The sequence below is a fragment of the Alligator mississippiensis genome, chromosome 16, assembly GCF_030867095.1.
Source record: "Alligator mississippiensis isolate rAllMis1 chromosome 16, rAllMis1, whole genome shotgun sequence".
Lineage (NCBI taxonomy): Eukaryota > Metazoa > Chordata > Crocodylia > Alligatoridae > Alligator > Alligator mississippiensis.
In genome coordinates, this window is record NC_081839.1 from 16,566,895 (window position 1) to 16,579,738 (window position 12,844).

At 53.3% G+C, this 12,844-nt stretch overlaps 1 protein-coding gene and 1 long non-coding RNA gene across 2 annotated transcripts in view; one reads left to right on the forward strand and one right to left on the reverse strand.

The window, feature by feature from the left end:
- Positions 1 to 12,844, forward strand: part of LOC132246613 (short transient receptor potential channel 2-like) — a 578,215-nt gene that overhangs the window by 362,022 nt on the left and 203,349 nt on the right. The window lies entirely within an intron of this gene.
- Positions 17 to 2,613, reverse strand: LOC132246635 (uncharacterized). Its single transcript, XR_009458021.1, has 4 exons — positions 2,399 to 2,613; positions 1,870 to 1,910; positions 760 to 818; positions 17 to 118 (listed from the first exon to the last, which is right to left on the reverse strand). It is a non-coding gene; the product is annotated as an uncharacterized LOC132246635 (long non-coding RNA).

Sequence of the window (12,844 nt, forward strand, 5' to 3'; positions counted from 1 at the left end):
GAGCACGCACCTTCTCCGGGGAGAAGCAGGCATAACTGGCTGTCTGGTGCTGCAGCTCCAGGCTCAGCTGACTGCTCCAGGCATCGTCATCAATGCTCTTCAGTGTCATGTTCAGGAACTGAGGGCACAAGTGAAGGGAAAGAAAGGGTTGGGTGCATGGGCTGAGTCTCTGTCGTCCTCCTCTGCTGTGCCCTTTCTAGCACCCGAATCTCACAGGGAGACTTGGCAGCCTTTGGAGAACGCTCCAGGTGGACACCCTAGGATCTTCCTGCTTCTTGCTCTCCCCTCCTCATCTCTGCCCAAGGATCCTTCACAACCTGGACACCAGTGGACAGAAATGTGGAAGAGATTGTGCCAAGAAACCTGTCCACTGGGGAGAGATTGTGTAGAGGGGGGAGGCTGGATCAAGTCAAAAAGGCGCCATGGGCTCTACAACGGGCACCTCCAACTGCCAGGGACTTGAGTGCTTTGTTGTGTTGAACTTGCATTGTGATAGGACCTGGGAATTGCAGAAGCCCCCAACCAAGGCCTCATCTCCTTCCATTTCTTGAGCTCAAAGACTGTACGGAAAGGCTGGAGGATCCCAAATGGACAACTCTAGATGCAGGTCCAAACTCAAGGACACTGGCAAGCCTTCCAAGTTGGACTCTTGCTGGGTTATTGACTTTCATCACCTCATTTCCCTGAGGCATGAGGGAACCCTCCCTTCTCAGACAGCCCTGGCTGGCTGCAACAGCAGCTCTGAGAGCCACCCTGTACCTTCAGCAGCAGGTGCTCCCACCACACATTGTCCTGGGAGGTCTCAGGATTTCCTGAAGCTGGGAGGCAAACAAGAAGGGTGTCACTGCCATAGGCACTGAAGAAGAGTCTTAGTTGCCTCCCTGGGCATCAAGTCTTTAGCAACTCCTGCATCCGCACCCAGTCACCTCCTGGGATCCCAAGGTCACAGGCCCTGCGCTCTAGTATATACCCTGCTGGCATGTCTGAACGTTGTGCATGACCAGTCCCTGCAGAAATGGCCATAAGGGGCCTGGAGGGTGCTCAGCACCTCACGGATGTGCTCGGCACAGCACAGTACAGGACTGGGCTTCGTAGAAAGGCAACGTGCACAGAGGTTTCCTCTGGCAACAGAAACCTCCCAAGAGTTCAGAGAACTGCAGGAGAGTGGTTAATCTGGTGGAGCCCTTCATGGGCAAACCCTACCCTGGGTCCCATCAACCTCCATGTTGTCAAGCCCCTGGATTCGCGCCCCCTGGCAAAGAGTAGAAGCTCTCAAGCATGTGATGCTGCAGAGGGGGACCGGTGCCACGGGGGGCTCCAGGAGGCTGCAACCTCCCCTCCCCTCTCCCTTTCCATTCTGCAGAGATACTGTGCTCCTTCCTTGCTTGTTACCTTCAATAGTCGAGAGCAGGATGGGAATCTTGACCCTCCACTGCTCTCCAACAGCAGGGTGGATCATGCGGTGCAGAGCCCACAGTGCCCGCAGGGCAGAATGTGCGCGGCTGCTGTCACCCAGGGCCGAGGCAACCACAGACAGCACGAGAGAAACAGGGGCTCAGCTCTGGAGTGGGACTCCATGGCTTTCTTTAGGAGGGAAACTGGCCTCCACCATACATGGCCAGAGCATTCAGCAATCAGACAGAGGCTGAAGTGCTGTGCTAGGCTGATCCTGCATGCCCCTCCGCAGGCTGCGAGGCAGGGGCAGAGCCTGGCTCTGCTCTGCAAAGGGAAGGGAACTCTGCCAGCACAGGGCAGCGCCGAGTGTGGGAAGAGACAGAGCGTGCTCCTCCAGCTAAGGCTACAGGCACGTGTCCCCACACCACTGACCCTCCCCACACCTCTGACAAGTACCTCTCCAGGGCTACTCACCAGGAGTCGCGCCAGCAGCCCCTGAACCTTAGGAAATGTGGCTGGAAAGAGAAAGAAAGCATGGCCATGTGGGACTACTTTGGAACTGGGGGGGTGATGCTGCTACAAGCCTGTCCATTCCCAATGCACCCGCCCGTGGCTGCTCGGGGAGCTGGGCACAACTGGCACTTTCATGGCACCTTCCGTGCCTGGATCTCAAGGAGCTTTACCAAGCAGCGTTCACTCCCAGCCCCTCTGTGAGGCAGGCACTGCTCAGTCATCATTGGATGAGTGGGGAAGCTGAGGCAAAAAGGCCCTGGGATTCCCCTGTGGCACAGCATAAATCTGGGGCAGCTCTGGCTTGGAGGAGCCCACATTGCCTGGCTCTCCCTCCCAGCTTGGAATGACCCAACTGGCCCTCCCGCCTTGACCCTGGTTCTAATGACTCAGCCTGGCACTTCTGAGGCACACCACACTCCTGCTCAAGACAATGGCAGGCTTCAGCCTGCTACAACAGAAGCCCCAAGTCCCCAGCATCCATTCCTCTTACCATTTGGCTCCTAGACAAGCTGGACTGCTTGAAAATATAGGCCACTAAGTCCCAGGCCCAGTCATCCAGACCCTGCACACTGAGCAGTGTCCTGACGAAATGAAGGACGGCCTTCTTCACCTGGAGGGGAGGAGAGGACAGATTGGAGTCAGGACGGCCCTTATGCCCTAATGGGGGCAGGGACCGGCCATGGCACAAACCCTCCCTCAAACCTTGGAAAGGATGACAGGGAAGGAGAAGGGTCCCCAGACCTCCAATTTTATTTCTAGGGTTTATAAAGAGGCAAGAGAACAGCGTGTCTTTCCTACTCAGTAGTCCCATATTGGCATCGGAGGGAAAGCAGATCCCCTGCCCACTGGCAAACTGATGACACTTCCCCAGATCCTGACTCTCCCCACCTCTGGAAGCAGAGGGCCAGGCTCTCTGCACTGCCTTCCCTGAAGACGCGGATAGGGAAGAAAGGTTTTCTCTACAAAAGAACCAAGAATCTGGGGTGGGAATTTTGTGCCAGGTCCATGTGCCATCCCCAGCACAGCCACTGCTCACAAAGCACCTCACCTCAGCGCTCTGATCACCAAGCATGCACCTCATGGCCTTGACTACAGCACATTTTTTCTGGCTCATCTCGGGCACTGGAAGGAAAAGGAGGGCACAATATTGCTGTGTTCTGGGAGCAATCCACAGCAAGAGGCACCCGGATTGCAAAAGACCTGCTTGTGGCGACCTGCACAACCTCCTGTCTCTACTTTGCAACCTGGGAAAGTCTCTTGGGCCATAAAAGGGCTCGTTAAACCTCTCGACTTGAGAGTGCTGCCAGGAGAGGTGTCCGAGCAGGATTTGGCCCCAGCATTCCTGTGTCATCCAGCAGGATGCAGGGTGCTACTGGCCCTCTGGGACCGAGCAGCAGAGGACGGAGGTCTGACTCTAGCTCTACAGCCAGAGCTCTTGAGCGCAGCTAGAGCAGGACAGGTCATTCGGCCTGGACAGTCCTAACTCAGTTCCTGAAGGGTCAGCCAAGACAGCAGTCAGCACATTTGCTCTGGTCATACTTACAGTCAGCAGCAATGATGCAGCTAAAGATGGAGAGGGATGCCACGCAGCTTCCCTCTTTGTCGGTCTTGAGGCGGGAGCCCACAAAGGAAATAAATTGGTCTGGGGAGAGACAGGCTGCAGGGGAGAAGAGCAAACCTCAGTGGCCTCAGCACTCCTCGTTCTCATTCCCCTGTCCAGGGTTTGGCACAGAGCAGGGAGGTTTGAAGGAAACCCCTGTCACTTGGAGCCCCCTCTCCTTACCCAGCAGGTGGAGACAGTAGAACACCTTGACCTGGTTCTCTGATCCCGGCATCTGTGCGATATCACACACCTGTGGGAAGAAGGCAAGGGATTCTCCATAGTCCCAGCTGGGTACAGGTGAAAGTGTGGAATGGATCCTGAACTCCCACTGTCCAGAGTCCTTTTGAGTCCCAGGAGACATCACTGCTATCACACACAGCAAGAGCCAAGAACTCAAATGTCCAGACCATAAGCAAGAGGGGACCCTGATTTCCAAGTCCCTTTAGCAACATGGCTGCTCTTGGCTGGACTCGCACCAGAGGGTTGATTGTTCGGGTCCTGACTTGGTAGGACAGAGGGATTTGCATGGAGTCTCCTATCAGTTGAACTGGACTGAGGGAGACAAGGAGGCCACCACCTGTTTTCTTCTTCTTGGGCAAGCAGAGACGTTGCCAGCAGAGTGGGGCTTGGCACCTCCATCAGCTGGGTCTGTCTGGGTAATGGGACTTGGACCTGCTGGGCCTTGGGATGAGCGGTACAGAATCAACCTCCCCTTACCTGGGTGTGCAGGGCAAAGCAGATGCTCTTGAGTTTCCCATCGGGGAGAGGGACCTCAAAATCATAGGCTACCTCCAAGAGCTGGCTCAGACTCTGCAACAGACGGTGAAAGTCAAAGGGAGGGTTAGAGAGGAGAACCGTGGAGTGAGCAAGAGCAGAAAATTAGTGAGTGAGAAAAGATACCTCACTGCCCCATGCTTAGTGCTTATTGCTTTGGGGCTGGAAGTTTCGACATCTGCAAGTCTGGCCACACCACACTGTGCTGTTTGAGCCCCTGCCCAGTCCCCTGAATACACCCCACCTGGATTACCACTCTCTGGAGATTCAGATTCCTTCCAAAGGATGCCAGAAGGAGAGTGGGTCCCACAGCCCACAGGTGTCGTAGGCCCCAAAACTGACCGCAGAGTCAGGCCCAGCCAGCATCTGCCCACACAGCCCCAGGGACACAGGACAAGGGAGCACAGAGCTGAAGTGGGATTCTCCCCTGGGGTAAACCTGTGCTGCCTCGGGGGGCTGCCCAGGTGCAAACAAAGACAGAGCGCAGGAGACACGCTCCACAGGCAGAACCACTGTATAACATGCTCCACTTCTGTAAACCATAGCAGGGAGCCCCAAATCTCCATGCTTTAAACTGCCAGGCCCTGACCATAATCCCTGCCAAGCCCAGAGGGAGCAGAGCCAAACTCAGCTGGAAGGAGTGGTCTGGTAGTTCATTTCTTTTGTCTGCCCTTATCAGACTTCCTAGAAAATGGAAGCGGCATTCCCATCATAGCCATGATCTACAGACCCGGCTGCTGTTAGTTTAGCCTCGAAGTGTAGGCAAGGCCGATCCGTTAAGGGGTCTTGAATTGCACCAGGAAAGCCCCAAGAGCTACGGAGTTCCTAGGGCAAGTCGTACATGCACGCACGTGTGCCAGTGCGCACACCCACGCATATAGACAAGGGCCAATGCTGGTTTCCCAGGTGGCATCTCACCATGGTGACATGAAGATTGTCGACCCCTCCCTCGTATTGCTGCAGGAGACAGGGGAGCCTCTCAAAAACAGTATTGCGATGCCTCTCATGGTGGAGAAGGAGGCCCATTGCGGGTCCCAGCGCCTTGACCGCAGCCTGCTGCAGCTGCAGAGAAGAAAGGCAGGACTGAGTCCCTCCGGCAGACTTTCCAGGAGGTTGCTCTGGGTCAGGAAGAGGCACAGCTTTTCTCCTTCTCATATCAGCAGTGTCCTTGGTCCATCATTGGACAAGCCCCGTCTGCATGGTTCCCACCTACGGCAGCTGCGAGGGGCCGTGAGATATGGCCCCGAGGCTGGCTCCCCGCTGTGCTGATGTGCCCAGATTCATGTGCAGAGAGAGCAAACTCCTTGTTGCCATCCCCCTGGGCCCCGAAGGAGTCATGCCCAGAAGGAGCTCAAAGTGCCCACTGGCACCCATTAGTGCACGCAACTGCACACTGCCTGTGGGCAGAGCAGATTCTCAGACACGTGATATGAGCCCCGGAGACTGGGTCTTCCCTGCCAGCACTGTACACATAGGCAGAAATAGTGAAACGTGACAGCTGTGCTATGGAGCTAGAAAGACAGCAGCCCTCACCTCCAGGTCCTCGCTTGTCAGCCAGCTGCTGCTCATGAGATTAAAGAAAGGGAGCACATGAAAACCATAGTCGGCTGCCCGGCAGCTAGGGAACGGGCTCTCGTCTCCGACGTGGAATTTCAGGTTGGCAGCCTGGGCAAAGCCTTCCACAACTGCAGAGGGGGAGAAAAGATAAGACGTTTGCACAGGAACATTGGAGTGAGGTGCTGCAGGACATGCATGCCTGGTGGTCATGACAGTGTCCCAGCAGCCTCTGTGCTGCTCGGGGCAGATGGAGAATTTGGGACAGGTGGAGCACGGACCAGGGGCTATAACTAGGATTCAATCTGCACCATCTGCCCCAGGGCCTAGAGGCAGCTCCAGCCTCGGTGATGGCTCCTGGGAACTACTCTGCAAGGGTCATGAAGGGCCCAATCCTGCTCACTGCTCAGAGCCTCCAGCCAGCCCAGGGAGGGACGGTTCTCCACTCGTGGTTGGATCAGGCCCAGGAAGTGCAGTGGAGGCCCCGCTTGCTAGTGCAGGACACTCCAGTAGGGCCCAAGCTCTGTGTTAGGCCCTGGGTGCCCAGTGGGGGCACTTGCAGGAGGGGCTGGCACTCACCTCCACACAGCGCCCGCTTCATCTGGTCGGTCTCCACCAGCCTCAGCACAAAACGCAATTTGCTGAGCGTCAGCACAAGGAAGGGCTCAGACCTCAGTGCTGCAGGATGAGGATACATTATGCAGTTAGAGACATTCCTGTCCACCTGCATCCCTCACTCTCAGGGTGAGCAGCACAAAGGGGCTTTGAAGATGTCAGAGGAACCCCACGGTGACTGCCCCTACGTAGGGCAATCTTCTGTCTGCTGCCCTCCCATGCCCAGATGCAGGGCAGGAGGAGGGAGTGGAGGGTCCTGCCCACCTGATCTCCACTCCTTCCTGTCCTGAAGGCCCTTTCAGCTGTTACAGAAGTTAGTGCTGGCGCCTTAGAGCCAGGAGCCAGATTCTTCGGGCCCCAAATCCAGCTCAGTTGTGATGGCCCCATTGGACAGAGTGGTATTTATCCCCTCCCTCCACAATCCCTGATGAGAGCCCGGAAGCAAGGGAGGCAATGCTGTACCATAGGCTGAGGCCACGTCGCCCAGCGTAATCAAGAAGTAAATTGGAGGGAGCTCCATGATGCCCACGTGACACTGCAGCTCATACATCACCCAATTGTAAAAGGTGCCGGCAAGTGCCACGAGGGTTTTTCCTGCAGCCAACTGCACTTCATCGTTTTCTTGCTAGAATCAAAAAAGAAAACTGGAGCACATGCCCGATGCACAGTTTAGACAGTGGTAAGTCAGGCTGGGGATAACTCTGAAAGGGAGGGAGAAGGATGCACTAGCCTCAGCTCCTCCAGTGGCCCAGTGCCATTTCATCCTTGGTTCCAAGCAAACTCTCTTCCCCACCACCTACCAGCCACACACTGTACTAGCTGCTCCTGAATTCACTACATGCCCCTAATAATTCCTTGCATGAGATCCCTCACTCCTAAATGCCCACTGAAACACTTGGCTGAACAATGTTTCGGCTCTGGTTGGCTGGCCAACCGCAGAATTCACCTGGGCTGTAGGACACAGCTTCAGCATGGACCAGGAAGCTTCTTGGACAATGCTGTCCCCAGCAAAGCACCTATGCACTCTGGTCTTTCTCAGCAGACAAGCTGCCCCATGTTTCAGAGGAGCTCAACACTGGGCTGGATCGTGTTCCTGCTCTCCAGAACCATCTGGAGAAGCTCTGTCTTGAGCAAGCCTGCAGCCTCTAAGCAGGGTCCATGCAGGAGATACACCATAGGCCCAAGCTACATTGGACCAAACAAACTATGCATAGAGTCAAGTCTTGTGAGGAGAAACTGGGCAGAGCTCACTCACCTGGGTCTCCCTCATGTCTTTGGAGGCCAAGTGGATGATCCTCCTGACAAGGTCCCTGTCTAGGCTCTTTATGTCCCCCTGCAAGACTTCCTGCAGGCTGGAGTAAATGGTGACTCTTGTCTCCTGGGAACACACCGAGAAAGAGAACAATGGGTTTCCTTTGGGACCAGTGCCAGATCATCCAGGACTGTGATGTTGGACATCAGTTACCCAGGGATTCTTCTACAGCCACGCTAAGGGGGACCTTGCTCCTGGACAGGAACACAACCCAGGGTGTCTTGTGTTTGTCCTCTCATGCAGATGTTTACAGCTGGCACTAATAAGTGGGGAGTGTCAGGCACTGTGAGGGCACAAGGTAACAGACTGGCGGGAGACACAGAAAAGTGGTCAGAAAAGCAGTCAGATGCATCACAGGCACTGTCACCCCAGTGCACTGGGGAGGTGGGAGTGACTTGCATTTCTTTCAGAGATGGGGACACCAGGGGAGTGACAAGGAGCTGTCGGGTGATCCTGAGCAGCAAATTTAGCAGGAGTTTGCCAGGCAAGATGCTGCCAAAAACCATTGTGCGATTAGTTCTGTTACTGAGTGAACAAGGGAGTTGAAATATTTGTGAACCAGGTTGCGCTAAGCCAGCCAAGCCATACTTGGATGACAACAAATCAGGCAGGGAAAGTGTGTTGCCCAGGGTCTCTAGGCAGAGGCTCAGCACCCTTGGCTGTATTCCCAGTTCTTTTCCTGACTCGCTGGGGGACAGTGGGCAAGTCACTTCACTTCCTGGGCTGAGGCTTTCCAGTCTCACAAGGCTGCTGGGAAACTACATTTCATATCTCAATGCTGTGAGATACTTGGAGGAAGACACTAAGGAGGCTCACAGCATTATCTGTAGGGTGAGGGCTTGTTTGAATGTGGCTTATACCATATCTATCATCCACTGGGGAGGGGGAGATGATGCCCATGTGAGCGTGCCCTGATATCATCGTGACATCACAATATAACAACAGGGGGCATGTTGTATTGTGAGCTTTAAAAGGAGAGCAGGAACGGAAAAGAGCCAGCAGATGGACAAGGACCAGTTTTAGTTGGGGTCCCACCCTGCACAGCCTGGAAGGAAATGCTTAGAGCAGCCATGTGACACAAAGCCATCGCCCTACCTCCTCCTGTTGGAGTCTCTCCAGCAGAAGGCTCACAGTAATGTCAAGGTCCACGTCTGCCTGGCCAAACTCTGGGCCAAGATTGCCCTGAGCTTGATCCACCAGGCATCTCGCTGCAGAGGGATCACTGGTGGAAAAACCTGAAATGGAGGGAAAGGATTCTGTTGATTTCCGTTGTTCTCGTTCATCACCGCCCACTAGCAGCTCTGCTGGAGCCAAACCCTGTAGCCTGGCTACAAAGGAAAGGTTTCCTAGCACAGCAACAAGGGGAGAGCTCTCCAGGCCACCCTTCTGGGCTGAGGCAGCTGGTACTGCTAAAGAGGCACTTTTCTTAGTGCAATTTAGTTCTGCCAAAAATCCCGTCTTTGCCAATAGGGTGGAGATGATGCTCTGGTGTTAGCCAGCATCAGAAGCTAAAAACCTATAATCATTAGTCCTGTGTGCAATGGCCACAGCTGTACCAGCCAAAGAGGCAAGAGTGGACCTGGTCAGGGAGAAGATGCACCTTCCCCTTTCTCCCGCTCTGTTATGCTAGGAGATTTGCTTGCAAAATGGCCCAGCCAGTTGGAAGGGGAGATTACTGTGATATTTGTTTTCTGGAAAATAAGGGAAGTCATGCAGACAATAACAACTCTTTTCTCCTTGGCAATTAGTTGGAGAATTGGGTCACATACCCAAAATGATGGTTTAGGGACAACGTTTTTGAAAGCAAGGTTGCCTATAAGCATACCTGGGATAGGGAGGGGCTGTTTAAATTAGAGAGGTTCCCCAACAGCCATTCTAATTAAAACGGCTCACCGTCACATCTATTAAGCACCCCATATTTGAACATTGCCATTGGAGCACTTTAACTAAAGCTTATTCAATGAGCTTTAGTTAAAGTACCCCCACAGCCATTTTAAAATGTGGCGGTGGGGGGCAGGGCACTTAAACCACATGACAGTGAGGCAAGGCTGGAGCGTTTTAATTAGGAAGTGGAGCAGACTCGATTAACTGAGCCTGCTCCAACCGGTTCTAATTAGAACGCGAACCAGCACGTCTATAGGCTGCCGTCGTGCTTCAGCTTAGCTAATGTATGCAGAGACACCTCACACCACCCACCTGGCTGCAAGGGGGACAGGGTCAGAAATACCCCGGGGATGGAAGGAGGCCTTTCCCAGAACATCTAACACAGTCTCCAATGACTGGAGGCATGCCAGTGTCCAGAGGCTGAAGGCTTGATCCTGACCTGGTCTCGATCACCCAAGCTGCGGTCCAGGCCACCAAGTAACAGTGGTTTGCACAACTTAAAATCTAGCTCTAGCAAAACTGATTTGAGCTAATCCAGCTATTCCTTGTGCTTCCAAGAAGGGCTGTGGGACTAGAGATTAGGCATGGAGAACATCGTGGGGATCTTACCTCTGCTGGGTAGTTTCAGATCGATGACTTCCATTGTTCAAAGTCGGCTTAAACAAGCTTTCCTTCTCTAATGCGCTGAGCAGCTCCTATCGCGAAGGCGTCCGGAGGCACTCAAGGCTCCAGGTCCAGGACCCAGGAAAGAGGTGAGCCAACAGCCTTTGTGATGTAAGCACCACTATGACAACTAGGTGACCATGTCCTACCTCACAGGTGGCTGCTGACCGATGAGGGGCTGCGTATCATGGAAGCTTTCACAGGGCTGCATAAGGCTCCAGATACAAGTATCCCCAGAGGAGGGTCAATTTGATTTGATGTAGACTATCTTAGTCCCCCAGATCACCTTGAAGTTTCCTGTCTTCTCCAGGTGCGCTGTACCTTCCAGCACTGATCGAGTAATTAAATCTGCCTATGCTTGAATTTGTAAGAAATAAAACTAGGTTGGAACCAGGAAAAGCTTCCTCTCACTTGCTAGTTCTTGGCCTCCTTTGTTTTTGCATCTTGTCGTCCAAAATGGCTTGTTGTAGCCCTCAGATGTTACAGGACTGGGTTGCAACCATCTTGTCCATCCAGCCTGCCAAATGCACCCTGCCCACGTGGGTCCTGGGTCTGTCTACATGGAGGCCCCACCCGCCCCCTCCATCCAGTGCCCCCAGGGGTGGGTGCGGGGTGGACGCTGCCATGAACTCTACTCGAGAAGTTGCTGATTCAGGACTTTAAAACTTGGCCCAGTAGGAATCACACACAACTGTCTCAAGAGGTAGGAAATCTGTATATAAAAGTGCTCTTGCTTCCCTCCCACGTTGCTGCCATGTTTAACTCATACACAACCCCTGTCAGATTGCCAATGATCACTATTCTCAATTAGCAGATGAGAGTAGGGAGGCAAAGAGAGAGTAAGTGGCGGGTCCACAAGACGTGTGCTGGTGCAGGGAATTGAACCGAGACCTCTTGAGTCCCTTTTCAGAGACCTCTGATGTGTCAAACTCTCGCTGCAGGGGGTTCGCTCTTGCTTTTCCCAAGATGCCTGTAATTCTTCGAGGGGGAGGAGACTTTTCCCAATGATACTAGAATGGTTGCATGTACTGCTAAATGAATAGATGTAATTAAGTGCAGCGTGTGACTGCATACACTCGAGGACGTGCAGGATAAGTAAAATAAAGGAGTGATTGAAGGAACTGTACAAGATGGTGGAGCTGTTATATTTTTTTCCGTGAATACAGCATCTGGCTTAATCAAGTCCTTTTCTTCCTTCAAAACACAGTGAGAGGCTGACACCCCCTCTGCACAGGGCTACCTGCAGGAGCACTTTTCTCTGACTTAGCAACAGCAAGGCCTGTGATCTTAGGTGTGCTATGTCTCAGTTCCATATCAGGGAAGTTATGCCAAAGTTTGCCATGCTATTAAGGCTGGCTGTGTGGCATCTTACAGGGTGCTGAGCGCAAACAGAGGTCTTCTAAAATAGTGCCTGCTAGTGGCAGGTCAGGCATGCAGCATGTGCAGAAGTTTCCCTTGATTATTGCATGCTTCTGGCTTGAACTTCAGGAATGGACATCGCCCTTTCACTCCTGCTGCAGGTGCTCACCCGCTCTCTAAACTAGGCCATCATCTTAACTCCCTCTATAAATGGGAAATGGGAAGCCTTCCATGTGCAGTTTCCTCTTAGCTCATGCCCTCTGTTCAGATTTAAAGAAGGAAGGAAGTCTGGGTTGGTGTCTGGGGCTAGGATTCCCCTCTACAGGACCTGGAGTAAGATTCTTGGCTCACTTCACACAGACCTCTGGGGACAGGTGTCAGTCCTGCCTTGGGGCTGGTGTCAAACAATACTCTGGAGTGCCAATCTCAATCAGAGCCTTGCTGTTGCTGTCTCTAGTCATAAAAGGCATGAGCTATACTGATATGGGAAGATGAAAGACTGTGCATGCAGTTAACCAGCTCCCACATCATCTGATCTGCCCTTTGGATTTCCCAGTCCTCGGAAGGAGCTGAGCATTAAAGGCCTCCATTTGGACCCTGCTGCCCTTCCCTCCTTGTGAGCCTGGCGGGGATGAGACGGGCTCAATGTCAGCACACAAACTCCCACCAAAGGCAATACATCCTACACATGTGCTACTGGCATTTCTCTCTTATTCGGTAGTGTCATTTGTCCTTATTTCCTTTATTGGAATAGAATGGCAACAAGCTCCTTTAACCTGGAAATATAAGTAAAAGGGTAAGGTCTCACCATCAGCCACTTGGCCTATTGCCTGCCCCCACTCTGCCCCTTCCTCCTCTGTCCCCCACTCTTACGTAGTTTAGTGAAGCTTTGACTTTGCTCAGAGGGACGGGCAGGATCCAGACCCGGCCAGCATGGGAACTGCACCCACCGACAACAAATAGCGCCCGGGGAGGAGAGACAGGAGATGGAGTACTTAGAATATCACTCCGAATATCAAGGCAGCAGGTTTCCCAGGTGCGTAGAGGTGCCCTCAGTTGGGCTGGCTGGGCAAATGCAAACGGGCACTTATCAATCAGTCCCTAGCACCACTGAGCTGCTCTGCTCAGCGAGACTAATTTCACCTCCAACACGTATTTTTATACAAACCAAA